The sequence below is a fragment of the Vombatus ursinus genome, unplaced genomic scaffold (assembly GCF_900497805.2).
Source record: "Vombatus ursinus unplaced genomic scaffold, bare-nosed wombat genome assembly UNPS02014799.1, whole genome shotgun sequence".
NCBI lineage: Eukaryota > Metazoa > Chordata > Mammalia > Diprotodontia > Vombatidae > Vombatus > Vombatus ursinus.
The window spans coordinates 11,770,366-11,785,122 of record NW_020954577.1 but is presented as its reverse complement, the minus strand read 5'-3'; the positions used below and the strand labels follow the sequence as shown (position 1 = coordinate 11,785,122).

General features: G+C 41.8%; 1 long non-coding RNA gene across 1 annotated transcript in view; it reads right to left on the bottom strand.

Moving 5' to 3' along the window:
* Positions 1 to 954: 954 nt before the first annotated feature.
* LOC114050448 overlaps positions 955 to 14,757 on the bottom strand; it is a 29,234-nt gene continuing 15,431 nt past the window's right edge. Inside the window, exons 2-3 of the long non-coding RNA XR_003570006.1 lie at positions 5,477 to 5,598; positions 955 to 1,041 (exon numbers count right to left, since the gene is read on the bottom strand). This is a non-coding gene — a long non-coding RNA (uncharacterized LOC114050448). The remainder of the gene's footprint in view (positions 1,042 to 5,476; positions 5,599 to 14,757) is intronic.

The following is a 14,757-nucleotide window of genomic DNA, read 5'->3' as shown; positions in this document are numbered from 1 at the left end:
ATATCATCATTCAATTAATTAGGCAACCAATGAGCATTTGTGCCAGGCTCTGTGGAAGCTTTGGCAAATACAAAGAATGGGGGTGGGGGGCAATATGCACCATATGTAAAACACATGCAAGGGGAATTGCAGGGGAGAGAAAAGATATTACAAGGTTGTGCAGTCCAGAGATAATTCCGGCACACCAGAAATTCTGAGAGGTAGAGATGAAGACAGGGCAAATTCTGAGTCTGGCGTACAGACAGTGCAAATGCACAGCAGCGGACTGGACGATGGAGTGTTGTATGTGAGGAACACTAAGAAGGCGGCTTTAACTGGACCATAGAGGATGCAGACGGGAGTAAAGTGCAAGAAGGCTGGAAAGGTATAATGGGATCAGGCTGTGGAGAGATACATGGCCAGACAAGGGCGTTCTGTTTGGTCCTAGACAAAAGGAGACTGCTGCAGTTTCTTGAGTAGGAGAGTGGCGTGGTCAGAAGTGAGCTTTAGCAAAATCCCACTGGCACCAGACTGGAGGACACACTGGAGTGAGGAGAGGCCTGAAGCAAGGAGACCAATTCATTCATCGTAAAAGAGGTACAGTGGGGCATGTGGGGATTAGCTCTCTGTTTTGTGAGGCTGAACAGGAATGAAGCATTTCATTTTGTACTTCTTAGTTTTGTAGATTTTGGCCATATAACTTATGATGGTCTCATCAGGCTGGTTCTTGGCCTCAAAGCCTCATGTTAGGGGTTTCTGAAACATCAGGAGATCAGAGATTTAGAAGAAGATAGGGCCTCAAGGTGGACTACTCCACTGGTGTCAAAGTCAAATAGAAACAGGGGTCACTAAACTATACAGAAGGATCCCTGCAGGTCACACATTGACTAAGAAAATCACATATGGACATTAGCTATGATCAAATGCATTTTATTTATTTTGTCAAATATTTCCCAATTACACTTTAATCTGGTTCTCTATACTGAGGAGTGTTGGTGGCAGCATGATGAGTGTTTGACAGCTCTGGTTTACTCCAACCCCACTCTGGGCCTCAGTTTTTCCCTGTGGTGGAAAAAAAAAATATGTGAATGAAAGATTCCTGTGGACCAGATTATGCCATGCAGCCAGATGTGAAGCCTCCTGGATTTATCTGCCAGAATATCTGTCCTGGAAAGGCACTATGAAAGGATAAGGGGCTGGGCCCAGAATTGAGGAGAAGGGGGAGAGTGGGCAGCACTGCCTTTGGGATACTGGGATACTAAAAAATGACTCCATGTTACTCTGCTTCTCCATATGGGGCAGTGGGGGTTGGGAAGAAGAGAGAAAGACAGAGACATATGCTGGAGAGGGGGGCAGAGGGGAAGGAGGGAGGGAGGGGGGGAGAGAGAGAGAGAGAGAGAGAGAGAGAGAGAGAGAGAGAGAGAGAGAGAGAGAATTCATTAAGAACTTTCTGTGTGTCAGTGACCATGCTAAGCTCTGGGGATACAAACATATGCAAACAAAATATTCCTTGACCTCCAGAAGATGGCCAGGAAGTGGCACAGAGGCCTGTTTTGAGGTAAGACAAGACAAAAATGCCCCTATTGGAATTGGGTAGCCAAGGTGCAGAGTCTAAAGTTTAAGGTGAAGGAAAGTGAGAAGAGGGAGAGAAAAGGGAATGCCAGCCAGAGTGCAGTCCCTTCAAGTCACTGACAAGCATTGATTCTGTACCAGGTGCTGCTGATACCAAGAACGGCAAGAACAGTCCCAACCCTCAAGTAGTTCACAGTGTACAGGAGGAGACAGCATGCGGTCGGCTCCATGCACATATCTCACGGGGAGGAGAGAGCTAAAAATCAGCTCTAATCATTTCCATGGGATTCTCCTGCTATTCCATTCAAGGCCCAATTCATTGCCCATCTGCATTGATTTTTGTAGTTCTAAGATAAATTCCCTGGGATAATCATAGTAGTCTCTGGGTATGACAGTCAAAAAGACCTGGCAGTGAACCACAAGGTAACTGGGGTGAAAGAAGTAAATAGATGAACATTTGGACCACAAAGATTTCATTGGAGTGAGGACTCTCTGGCTTTTGAACACCATCGATGGAAAATCTCAGATTTTCAAAGGACCCTTCCAGGAAGAGAGGCGCAATCGAATTAGCGCGTGGGCAAATTTGGGATGAAAGAAATAATCTATGTGCTGCAAACTATTATGTAACAACAACAATAAAAAATTAAGCTGACCATTAACTGAAGGTATTTTCCCCTTCCAACTTTGGATTTTTCTTGTGGAACTTCCATTCCTATTTTGTCTCACATCAGTCTGATTTGCCTTGACACCTCAATGTGATTTATCTCCACCCCATTCACGAGTCAGGACCAGAAATAGGAACCAACCCATAGATGAAGCTCTCTATGTGGTTTTTTGGGGGGTCTCATGAAACAGGACTCCCTTCCTGCTACCTCCGGTGGCTTTGGTGGAAATAACTGTAGGTGGTAGACTTTATATTATTTAGGTAAATTTGAGCTTGGTTTGGGTTTTGGTTACATAAGATCATTAGTCATGAATAAAAGATTCATTTGGTCACTCCAGGGGTAGGTTCCCATATTCATGGTGGCAGGGGAATGACTCAACATTCTCAAAGGCTCTGATGGTGGAAAGAAAACTCCAGCATGCCCTCCAACAAATTTGGCAATGACACACACTTATGTTATCTTGGCCATGGCATCACTAAATTTGGAAGGGATTCCTCACTCCTGTATTTAAGTCCCCAAACTGCAATCCTAGATAACCTTTATCTCACATGTAAGTATATACAGAATACATGTAAAGAAAATACATATAAATAAATCAAAAGTATTTAAACACGAGGTGGTCAGGGAGAAAGGGTACGCTTTTTATTATTCAGTCGTTTCAGTCACGTCTGACTCTTTGTGACCCCATTTGAGGCTTTCTTGGCAACTATACTGAAGTGGTTTGCCATTTTCTTCTCCACCTCATTTTACAGATGAGGAAACAGGCAAACTTGCTGAGAGTCACACAGGTACTAAGTATCTGAGGCTGTATTTGAATTCAGGTCTTCATGAATTCAGGCCCAGTGCTCTATTCACTGTACCTCCTAGTTGTCCTAGGGTACACTGCCAATTGGAAAATCATCTTCTAGAAGATGGTACTTGAGCTGTATCTTTAAGGAAGAGAGGGATGTGGTGAAATAGAGATGAGGAAAAGATGTATTCAAGGAATTGGAGCAGCCAGCACAGAACTGAAAGACGGAGTGTGATGCATGAAAGCCAGAGAAGGCCAGAGACTCTAGATTATAGAATGGGGAAGAAATATGCAATGAGGCTCACAGATGAGTTGAGGGCTAAGCTGTGAAGAAATTTAAAGCCAAACAAAAGAGTATAAATTTTATCATTGATCCAATAGGCAGCTGATTCAGCGTGAGAGTGAGATATTCAGAGGGTTGCTTCAAGAAAATCACTGAGACAGTTGTGTGGAGGATAGCCTAAAGGAAAGAGAAAACTGAGACAGGGATACCAATTAAGAGACCAAGACAACTGACCGCTGAAAGGTGAAAATGCCTGCACTAAGGTACTAGATGTATGAGCAGAGACAGAGTGTCAGACAAAGTCATGTTGTAGAGGTAGAAATGGCAAGATCTGGAAACTGATTGGATCTGTAGGGCAAGTGAAGAAGTAAAGAGAACACCAGTGTTAGAAACCTGGGAGTCTGGAAGGATGGATGGTGGTGCCCTTGACAGAAAAGGAGATTCAGTAGAGTGGAGGGTTTGGGGAAAAGAAAATGAGTTCTGCTGGGGACATGGTGACTTGGAGATGTCTTGGGAACATCCAATATGAAATGTCCAGTTATTGATGGGGATATGAGACTAGAGCTCAGGAGAAATGCTAAGGCTGGAGATATAGATTTGGGAGTCATTAGCATAGATATGATAATTAAACCCATCTCAGTATTTAGGGATTAAGAAAAGATCTTAAGATTAAAAAAAATAATCTTTCCTCCCAGCTCTGCCACCCTCCTCCCTCCCCATTCCCATTTATGTATATTTGACAATTTTTCCTAGTTTGGCCCTGAATGTAGATAAAACTGGTCTTAGGTGACTCCCTACATTTTTGTGGCAATATCCTTAGATTCTTGAGGGCCTCTTGTTTCCCTCCTAGCTGTCTTCAGGGCTCCACCCACAAAGACAGGACCACCTTCCTGACCTCTGCTACTATTCTCATCCTAAATCTAGAGGTGGAAGGGAATTGGGGGGTTCAACTCCCTCACTGTAGAGTGAGGAATCTGAGTCACAGAGAAGGCCAAAAGCTTCTCCAAGGCCACACAAGGAGCAAATAGTGAAGTTAGAATTTGATTACACATTCTAAGACTCCAAATCCAGTATTCTTTTCACTGTGCAAAAAATTGTGGCTCAGTCTCTAAGCCTCTGCTTTCTGGTGGTAACAAGATAAAAGGACAAAGTTGTCTTTGCAGATGGAATCTTTGTAAAATGTTGCCTCTCATGAACTCAAACCCTCCCTCTGACAATTACTGGCTGTGTGACTTTGAAGAAGTCACTGAAACTCCTTTGGTCTTTATTTTTTCATCTGTTATATAGGAGGTTGGAGTAGATGACCTCTGAGGGCCCTTCCACTTCAAAATCTATAGTCTTCTACATAATATGAACTCTCCCATTTCACCAAGATCAAGGGAACCTAAGTTAAGAATGGAAAAGGACAGCAGAGATCATCATGGTCTTTGAAAATCCTTCTCCTTCAACCTCTCTGGGCCTTTCAATACTATTGATCATCCTTTGCTCTCAATATTCCATCCTCTCCAGGTTATTGTGACTCTGCTTTCTCAAGTTCTCCTCCTATCTCTCTGAACACTTCTTTCTCAGTCTTCATTGCTGGATCCTCATCCAGATCATGCCAACTAACTGGGGGCCCCCTCTTGGATGCTCTTCTCTTCTTTCTCTATACTGTCTTACTTGGTGATCTTATCACCTCCTATGCATTCCCTCAACATCTCTATACTGAGGATTTCTAGATGAATACATCATGCATCCCTCAAACTGTATATCCCAAAGGCCTCTCAAACTCAACTGAAGCCAAACAGAACTGAACCCATTCCCTTCTTCCCTCCTAAGACCTCCCCTCTTCCCAATTTTCCTATTACTGCCAAGAGTGCTAACATCCTCTCAGTCATTCAGGTTCACAGCCGTCATACCATCCTTAATTTCTCACCTACATGTGCCCCACACAGATGATCAAGTTGACTGAATTAAGTTGTTTTTGTTTGGTTGGTTGTTTTTTTGTTTTTTTTTTTTTTTGTTTTGTTTTGTTTTTGGCCTTTAAAGCTAGTATTTTGTCTCTTCAATTATTTTTTTAACTTAATCAACTTTAAAGCAACCCTATTCTCACGGGTTCTATTCCGTCAACCTTAAGCCCATGTGAACTTAACCTTCTGTAATTAGAATGACCAAAATTGACTGTAAGGAAGAGATGAGAAAATGTACCTTTCTCTGGTCTTTGAAGAGGTGGAAGGACATTGTGTATACTGTCACTTAGTTGAAGGGTAGGTGAGTTTGGGTGAACTTTTTTTCTTTCTTTTTTAATCTTTATTACAAGGGATGATTTTCTGGATAGAAGAGATATATTTGAAAAGCAATGTTATATAAAAACAAAAGATCATTAATAATCTTTTAAGGATGATGGTGGCTGTAATTCACATTAAGCATTTCACTATGAATGACTGTATGTGTCCTTATAGAAGGCAGAGGACTCTGGGCGGGGGGAGGGGGAGTGAAGACCTGGATGGTCACAACATCCTTTTAAAAAGCTGTCCTGAGAAGTTTCAGCTGATGATTCTTTTTCTCTTGATAAATTTTCCTGTTGTAAGTAGAAACTCAAACTTCTAGCATTAAGAAACCTAAGCAAATGAGGGAGAGTGAAGGAGAAAGATTTTTTCAATGCAATGGAATACCCCTCCCAATGACAGTGGCCCTGATGGGATGTTGTCAACTTTATTTGCCTGGCTTGTGGCTAAGTTTGGGAGCAGAATTCAGGAAAAGAACGTTAGACTCTAGAGCAATGCAGAGATTTCAGAAGGTGTAGAGAGAGAAGAAAAATGATTATCTCTGTAAGCCCAACCCACCCATGCCCTTCAGCTAGTTACCTCAGCTAAGACTTTAATGACAAAGCAGAATAATCTTTGGGGCAGGATCTAGATCCATTCAAATCAAAGTCAGTTGAAAGCCATGTCATCATCTCCCCAACATTATGGTCCTCTAGGAGAGGGACAAACCACAACCTGTGAGAAGTCCAAGCTGCTTGAATGGGGACCCAGATGGCCAGTTCCAGTTGGGCAACTCAGCTCATCCTGTCCCATCCTGTCTTATCCTCTCCTCTCCTCTCCCCTTACCTGAGGGTGTTCTACCAAAGGAAGGTAAATTTTGATGGCTAAAAGCTACATGGTTAACTTGGTGTTTTCAAACACCAAGCCTTAAATCCAATTCACTCTTGATCTTATGGTTTGGACAATAGGTCCCTGCCCAAGCATTATGTAATGGTTATTTTTTTGGGCCCTCCAGGCTCAGAGTGAATGTAAATAGTAACTGTTTCTCTTTTGGTCAGCAACTCTGAGGATCTTCCCCTCCCAGTTTGATTTTCATTTTATTTATTTATTTATTTATTTACTTACTTACTTACTTACTTACTCATTTAATTAAAGAGGCCATCCCTTAACTCATTTATTAAAGAGGTCTATTCATTGAATGGGCATTGCCTCACTCAAATTGAAAACCTGAAAAGACCTTAGTTTAAAAGGGTCAAGGTCTCCCACTGCATCCTGGGCCATCTCCTTCATTCCTGACCCAGATGGCCCTGGAGGAGAAAGACCTGGAACAGCCTTCCCTCACTCAGATCAAAGTCAGCTACAAGTTATGTCATCATCTCCCTGTTGTCATGGTCCTCTTCGAGAAAGAAGAACAAACAACACAGTTCCATTCATGCAATGTAGGGGCTCAGAGACAAGGCAAGGATCATGAGATCAGAGAGCCCAGCAAGCTAGATGATGATTGGTCTGCATAGAAGAATATTTACTGCACAATATAAAGGGAAGAAGTTCTCTTGTTGGAAGTAAGATAACTCAGCTCAACCATGAGAGAGAGTCCTTGATCTCGCTCAAGGGGAAAACTCCCCAAAGTCTCCAGAGTAGCAATATGATAGATGTATGGACATGATGGAGACTGCCAGTTCCTCTCACATCTTTCCAGAGTCTTTTCCTTCAGCAACTTGAAGTGGGGTTGACTTCTTCCATCTTCTCTCTTAAATCTGGAAGACAGGAGTGCTCAAGGACAACTTGAAGTTTGAAGAGTCACTAGGGAAAATGTGAGCTATGTCACCTCTGACCACCTCTACTCAGTTCTTCATTCAGGGCAGGGCCTTCATCTCCACCAGTAAGGAGAGCATACTATAGCAAAGGACTCTGGGACAGGGGTTACACTGGAATAGTGATAATGCCATCATGCCAGCCCCACTCATGACCACCATCATGGAGGGAACATCTTTGACAACAAAAGTTTCTCACCTTTCAAAGTGCTTTCCATTTGATTCTGACTACAACTACCCTGTGAGGTAGGGATTAAAAGTATTATCTCCCACCACACAAGAATGGGAGATGGAGTGTCATGTGAGTAGAACAGCCAATAGGCCAGCATAGCCATGAGTAGTACCATTTCGTGTCTATTTCTCTTTTTCCCCAACAGATCAGAATCTCCCTGAGAACAGGCAGAGACTTTCTCCTATGGGATTTGTGGATTTGCACATTGTAGGTTATGTAAGAGGAACACAATAAATACTGATTGATTGACTTTTATTCCCTTTTCTTACTAAAAAAAGTTCTTTGGAAATATCTTACTTATCCCCTAACACTAACAACTGAGGCAAAAGTTTAGTAGTGTGTTTTTCCTGGTAAACACTCCCTCCTAAAACATTCCCAAATTAAAAACAAGCAAACAAAACAAACAAAAAAACTCATGTTTATCTTTTTTATTTTAAGTAGTTTAATTCACTTCATAGATAAGGAACTATCAGTATGGAATGAACAGAAGATTTCAGGTAGTTATAGATCAATAACTACAATCAATACTCAACAAGCAATTATGAAGCTTGTAATAGTCACTGGGGGTACAAAGACCAAAATTAAATTGTCTCTGCCCTGAAAAGACTTTCACTCCAATAGGGGAAACAATATGTACCTATAGAAACATAAACAACACATATACATATGTGTGTATACACACACACACACACATACATATTTATGTATATATACATAGATATGTGTGTGAATACATATATACATATTCACAAGGGAACCTTGGAGGAGCAGGCACTGGTGATGGAGGGCATCAGTAAAGGATTCCTACAGAAGATGGTGCTTGAACTGAATCTGGAATAAAGCTGGGAACCCCAGGAGTCTGAGATGACAAGGAATAGCATTCCAGGAATGGGAGACAGTGCCAAGACAGAGAGAAAACAAATGGATCACGTAGTTGAGGTGTCCCGACTCACTTGTTTTTCCTTCATGTAGATTAAGATGGCTAGACTACACAGAGAAGAGCAATGTCCAAGGAAGTTTGAGAGATAGAAAGGGGTCAAGGAGCCCTGGAAGGGACCTTGATGTTGTTGTGGTTGAGTCATTTCAGTCATGTTCAACACTTCATGACCCCATTTGGTATTTTCTCGTCAAAGATACTGGAATGGTTTGCCATTTCCTTATTTTACAGATGAGGAAACTAAGGCAAGCAAGGTTAAGTGACTTGCTCAGGGTCACATAGCCAGTAAGTGTCTGAGGCCAGATTTGAAGCCAGGATAGTGAGTTTTTCTGATTCCAGACCCAGTGTTCTATCTATTGTACCACCTAGCTGCCCACAAGTGACCTTGGAGATCATCTAATCTAAGACCTTTCTTTTGCAAATGAGGAAATTGTGGTTCAGAGTAACCAAATAATCTACCCAAGTTCACATAGGCAGTGTCAGAAGAAGAATTTGAACCCAGATCCTCTGGTACCAACCCCTGTGGCCTTTCCACTATATCCCACTGGCTCCAGGAGTCTTGGAACAAAGAACAGAATTCCTCATGGCTTACTTTCTCTTACTCTTCAATCATTCCAAATTCCCAGGAGTCAGGTCTCACAAACAAAATCACTAGCTGTTCTCCATCTTATTCCAAACTCTCATCCCTTTGTCTCCTCCAGGCCTGAGAGGCACTCCCTTTTCATCAACACTGTAAAAAACCTTTCTTCAAAGCCAAGCTGAAGTACCACTATGTAGTTGCCCCTGATTGTCCCAAGTTGAAAGCGAGCTCTCTCTCTCCACCAATTTACATGTGACATTTTGTCTGAATATCCCCTTTGCCATGATCTCATCTTGCTCTTCATCATCCTTATTTGTATGCAGGGTGATTCCCCACCCACCCACCCTATTAGACTTTAAGCTCCTTAAGAGTGACATCTGTCCCCATTTTTGGTTTTTCTTGCATAGTGCCTTGTGCATACAAGACACTCAACAAGTAATTGTTGAAAGTTTCAACTTGGGGGCAGCTAGGTGGTGCAGTGGATAGAGCACTGGCCCTGAAGTCAGGAGGACCTGAGTTCAAATCTGGCCTCAGACCAAACACTTGACACTTACTAGCTGTGTGACCCTGGGCAAGTCACTTAACCCCAATTGCCTAAAAAAGAAAAAAAAAGTTTGAACTCAATGACTTTCTGTTGATTGTGTAATAACATGACAACTTGTGCTCTTTGTCAAACATCTCCAACGTCATCTCTATCCTGGACAGATTCGCTTGGCATGCACCATAAAAAGTCAACAGCTTTCATTTCTTCTTTTGAAACCTCCCTCTCTGTCTCTACACTTTGCAGGCAATGCTTCATGCCTTCATTCTACCATCTGCCCTTAAGATATGATTTTGCTTTGTCATCAACACTCAGTCTTCTAGTCAGGTTATTTGAGGGTGAAACAGGATGTGAAACAGCAATGAGTGCCTGGTCTTTGGGAGAGCTGATGGGGCAGGAAACACGCGGAGGCTGCTGCTCTCTTTGACAAGAAGGAAGGCTCCATCACACACCATTGACGTGAAAAGAAGCAGAAGGAGAATGTGACCTCAATGCTCTGATGGATCTGTGATCTCTTCCACACGGACATTTTCTCCGGTAGTCGACTTCTTATCCCAAACGCACGCAATACCAATAAGAAGTGCACCAGAGCCATTTACAGACAGAACTGTTGTACAACAACCTCTGGATAGAAGATTGATCCACAAAAAAACTGAAGAAAAATATTTTGAAGAGATGCCACCATATCAGATATTTGTCATCTCCAAAGATATAGCAAGAACAAACATACAAGCATTTTTCCAATGCCTGGAGAGAATAGTCCTGCCTTGCTGGAGGGGAAGGGGGAGGAGAAGGAGGCTCAGTTCCTACATGGGATGAATCCCACCAATGTCAAGCCCAAAACCCTTCCAATGACATCCCAGGAACTTTGAACTTTAGGCTTCACTGATCCACCGGATGTAACACTCAGCCTGGTTTCCTGGACTCCTGGGTCTCTATGGCTCAGGCTCCTGTATCAAAACACAAATACTACTCCTTACACCTAGAACAGAAAATAATGAAGAAGAGGGCCAAAACATTAGGCCAAACGGAGGAGGCAGTTGTAAGGCCTTCCCCCTAGACACATGGCTTTACTTGCTGGAAGTAAAGGATTCCTTCAACCTCAGAAACAAATGAAGAAAAAATCCACACAGATACTGTGTTGGGCCATTTTTAAAAGGCCAACAGCTCTTTCCATTCAGCCAACGGAAAAAGTTGCCCTCAGCCACATAGTAGACCAATATAAAGAAGACACACATACTCCAGTCCTCCAGTCTCCCCAAAACAGATCCTGTCCTATCTTCCACATAGGTGATAGCATCTTGTGTGGTCTAGGCATGTACTAAGCCCTCATTGTGCATATGTGTATATGTATATATGTAAATTCATATATGTATATATATATATACATGTGCATATGTGTATCTATATTTCCTTGGAGGCATATGCATGTATATATATATAATATGTGTGTGTGTGTGTGTGTGTATATACACATACTATACACGTACACACACACACACACACACATATATATATATACAAGGAGAACAAGGTAGCAACTTGTCCCAAGACCATTTCTATCTGAATTTCATTGAATAAGAGCATAATGAGGTAATAATAAAATAATAATAAATGCATGTTTTTCAAGGAAATAGTAGTATAACAGTTTGACACCTATCACAAACCTAGAAAGGCATGATCATGTGATCAGAAACTCTAACATTCATAAATCAACCAATGACAAATTCCCAAGCTAAAAATATAAGCCTGAAAATATCCTTGAGAATTCAATAAATAAACTCTTCTGAAAGTAGACCATTATTACAGACCAAACTAGTGCCCACAATTTCCCAGACATAACAGCGACCCATGAAAACTTAAGAATAACATTTTAAATAGATGCAGTCATCCTGGTTATTTATAACCTCCAAAGTACATGGAATGAAAAGCTCTTAAAATATAGAGAGTTAAAGGGAAACAGGAGAGTTTTGTAGGAGTAGGATGAGACACAGACCAGCCCTGTCACTCCCCCAATCTGCTACTAGAGTGGTCCATCAGTGGGTCTACACAAGACAAGCTGACTTCCCAACACTTTTCAATTACAAAAAATAAAAATAAAAAATTGTATCTTCCTGTGCAATGAGGTAGATAATGAGCCTGATCCAAATATACCTAATCAATCAATGAGCAAACATTTGTTTACCACATAGCACATAGTAGGTGCTTAATAAATATTGATCTATTGATAGTACCAGATGGGCATTGCTGGGTGCTGGGAATGAAAAAACAACATGAAGGAGTTCCTACTCCCAAAAGAGGTTACACAAAGCAAATAGAGCAATTGGAGTTAGGAAGATTTGAATTTGAATTTTACTTCAAATGCCATAGTAGCCTCAGTTTCCTCATCTGTAATGTGGAGTTAGAGCACCTATCTTGCAGAGAATTGAATGAAATAACATATGTTAAGCACTTTGCCCATGTCTTATAGCATTCTATAAATATCAGCTGATGTTATTATTATTCTACTGAGGAAACATGTACAGATACACATATATAGAGAATAAATACAAAACAGTTAAGTACCAGGCAGGTTGGGAGAGAGGGCATCAGCAGGTGAGGGATCAGGTATGGCTTCATGTCAAAGGTGGACTTTGAGCTGTGTCTTAAAGAAAGAGAAGCAGTCTATGACATGGAGGTGAGGAGGGAGTATGTTCCAGGCAGAAGGGACAGCCAATGCAAAGGTCTGGAGACAGGAGACAGGACCAGTAAGAAGGGCAATTTGCTTTGATAGTTGAGTGTGAAAAGTGTGTGCTTGGGAGCTGGAAGTGGTAATACAATGAGGCGAGAAAGGTGGATTGGATCCGAGTGATACAGGAATTTTTAAGGCAAACAGAGGAGTTGATATTTGATCCCGAAGGTAAGGGAGAGATACAAGAGTTTATTGAGAAAGGATGTGACACAACCAGAAGCGCACTTTACCAAAATCACATTGATGGTTTGGGGATGTGGAATTTGAATGGGGAGAGACTTAAGGCACCAAGATCAGCTGGGACGCCATCACTATAATGCAGGCCAGAGATGGAGGAACTTGAATGAAGGTAATGGCTCTGTCAAGAGGACCAATGCAAGAAATGTCATGGAGTTAGAAAGGAAAGGTAATATTTGATGATTGGTTGGCTATATAGAGTGAGGGAGAGTGGGGAGTCAAGGACGATCCCAATGGTATAAGGCTGAAAGATTGAAAGAAGGGTGGTGATCTTGACGAAAATAGCCCAATTCTTTAGAGGAGAAACATTATGAGTTCTACTTTGAGTGTCTGATTCGAACTCAGAGCTTCCTGACTCTTTTCTCTGTACCCCTAGATTCCCACTGTATTATGATCCTTCCCTGCATTTTTCCACATCCACTTTGTAATGTCACAGAGCAGAAAATGAGAAGAGACCTCAATAGCCACTAGGTCTAACATATACCTGAAAAAGGAGCTCCACTCCAACATTCCCAACATGTGGTCATGGAGCCTCTGACTGAATACCTCCAATGAGACAGAACTAAAGCAGACCCTTTCACTTTCAGACAGCTCTCATTTTTAGGAATTTTGTTTTCTATTTATTGTTGTTGCGTTGTTTCACTCATATCAAACTCTTCATGACACCATTTGGGGTTTCTGTGGCAAAGTTACTGGAGTGATGTGTCATTTCCTTCATCAGCTCATTTTACAAATGAGAAAACTGAGGCACACAGGGTGAAGTGCCTTGTCCAGGGTCATACAGCCAGTAAGTGTCTGAGGCTGGATTTGAACTCAGGTCTTCCTGACTCCAGGGCCAGCACTCTATCCACTTCACCATTTAGCTCCCTAATTCATCTACACAGCAAGCCTAAATTTGTCCCTTTGCAACTTCCAGCATGGTTTTTCCCCTTGAAGTGAAAGGGAAAGAGTCCCCTCTTACATATAATAGACCCACAAAGACTTGAGGATGACCATCTCCTCTTCTCTACTCTAAGTTTTCCAGTCCCTTCAAGTGATCTTCCTTTGGTATGATCTCCAGGCCTTCAAAACCTTCTTGTCAGCCTCTAGCTTATCAATGCCTTTCTTAAATTGTGGCACCCAGAAATGAACATGGTCCTGAAGATGAGATTGGATAAGTCTGGAATTCAGAGGAACTCTCACCACTCTATTCCTGGAAGCCATGACTTCAAATGAAGCCTAAGTCTCTGTGTCTCATTTCTGAATCTTCATGAGCTTGTAGTCCACCAAAAAAAAAAAAAGACTCATCTCCATGTTTTTTTTTTCCCCAGAACAAACAGTCTAGACATCTCTCCCCTATCTTGTACTGGCCACCTACTCTGGATTTTATGTAAATGCATAGGTCTGGCTGAGTCAAACTCACTTGCACGGTTCATGGGGAAATGTGAATTACAACAATATACTCAAGTCTTCCTGTTGAATGAGATGGAGAAATGGGAATAAAAGGAGCGAGGATATAAAAATGCAGGTTCTAAACATGAAAAGTGAAGAGGGGCAGAATTTAGTAAAGATGAGGGACAATGTAGACATTTGGCTAAAGGCCTCAAGAAGAGCAAGCTTGGGAACATGGGCACTATTCTGACTTATCTGAGGGGTAGAAATTGGGCACCAGAAAGAAGGAAGTGGCTTCTTCAAGCAATCAGTCAGTAAACATTGAGTCCCTGAAACATGTATGATGCAGCAATAAATACAATGAAGGTAAAGGAGAAAAAGAGGTACTCCCATCCATTGAACTGACAGTGTAGTTGGAGTGGGAGGACACATAACTGCCTTGGAGCATTTGCATGGATGTCATGGAGAAGAGGGAAACTAGAATTTTTTTCTATCTTTTTTATCCCAGAAGGCAGAACCAGGAGCAGTGAGGGAAAGTTGCCAAGTGTAGATCTCCACTCAGTGCAAGGGCAAAGTCCCAAACAATTAGAGCAATAGAAAGGAAGGAAGGAAGGAAGGAAGGAAGGAAGGAAGGAAGGAAGGAAGGAAGGAAGGAAGGAAGGATGAAAGGAAGGAAGCATGAAAGGAAGGAAGGATGAAAGGAAGGAAGGGAGAGAGAGAGAAAGAAAGAAAAAAGAAAGAAAGAAAGAAAGAAAGAAAGAAAGAAAGAAAGAAAGAAA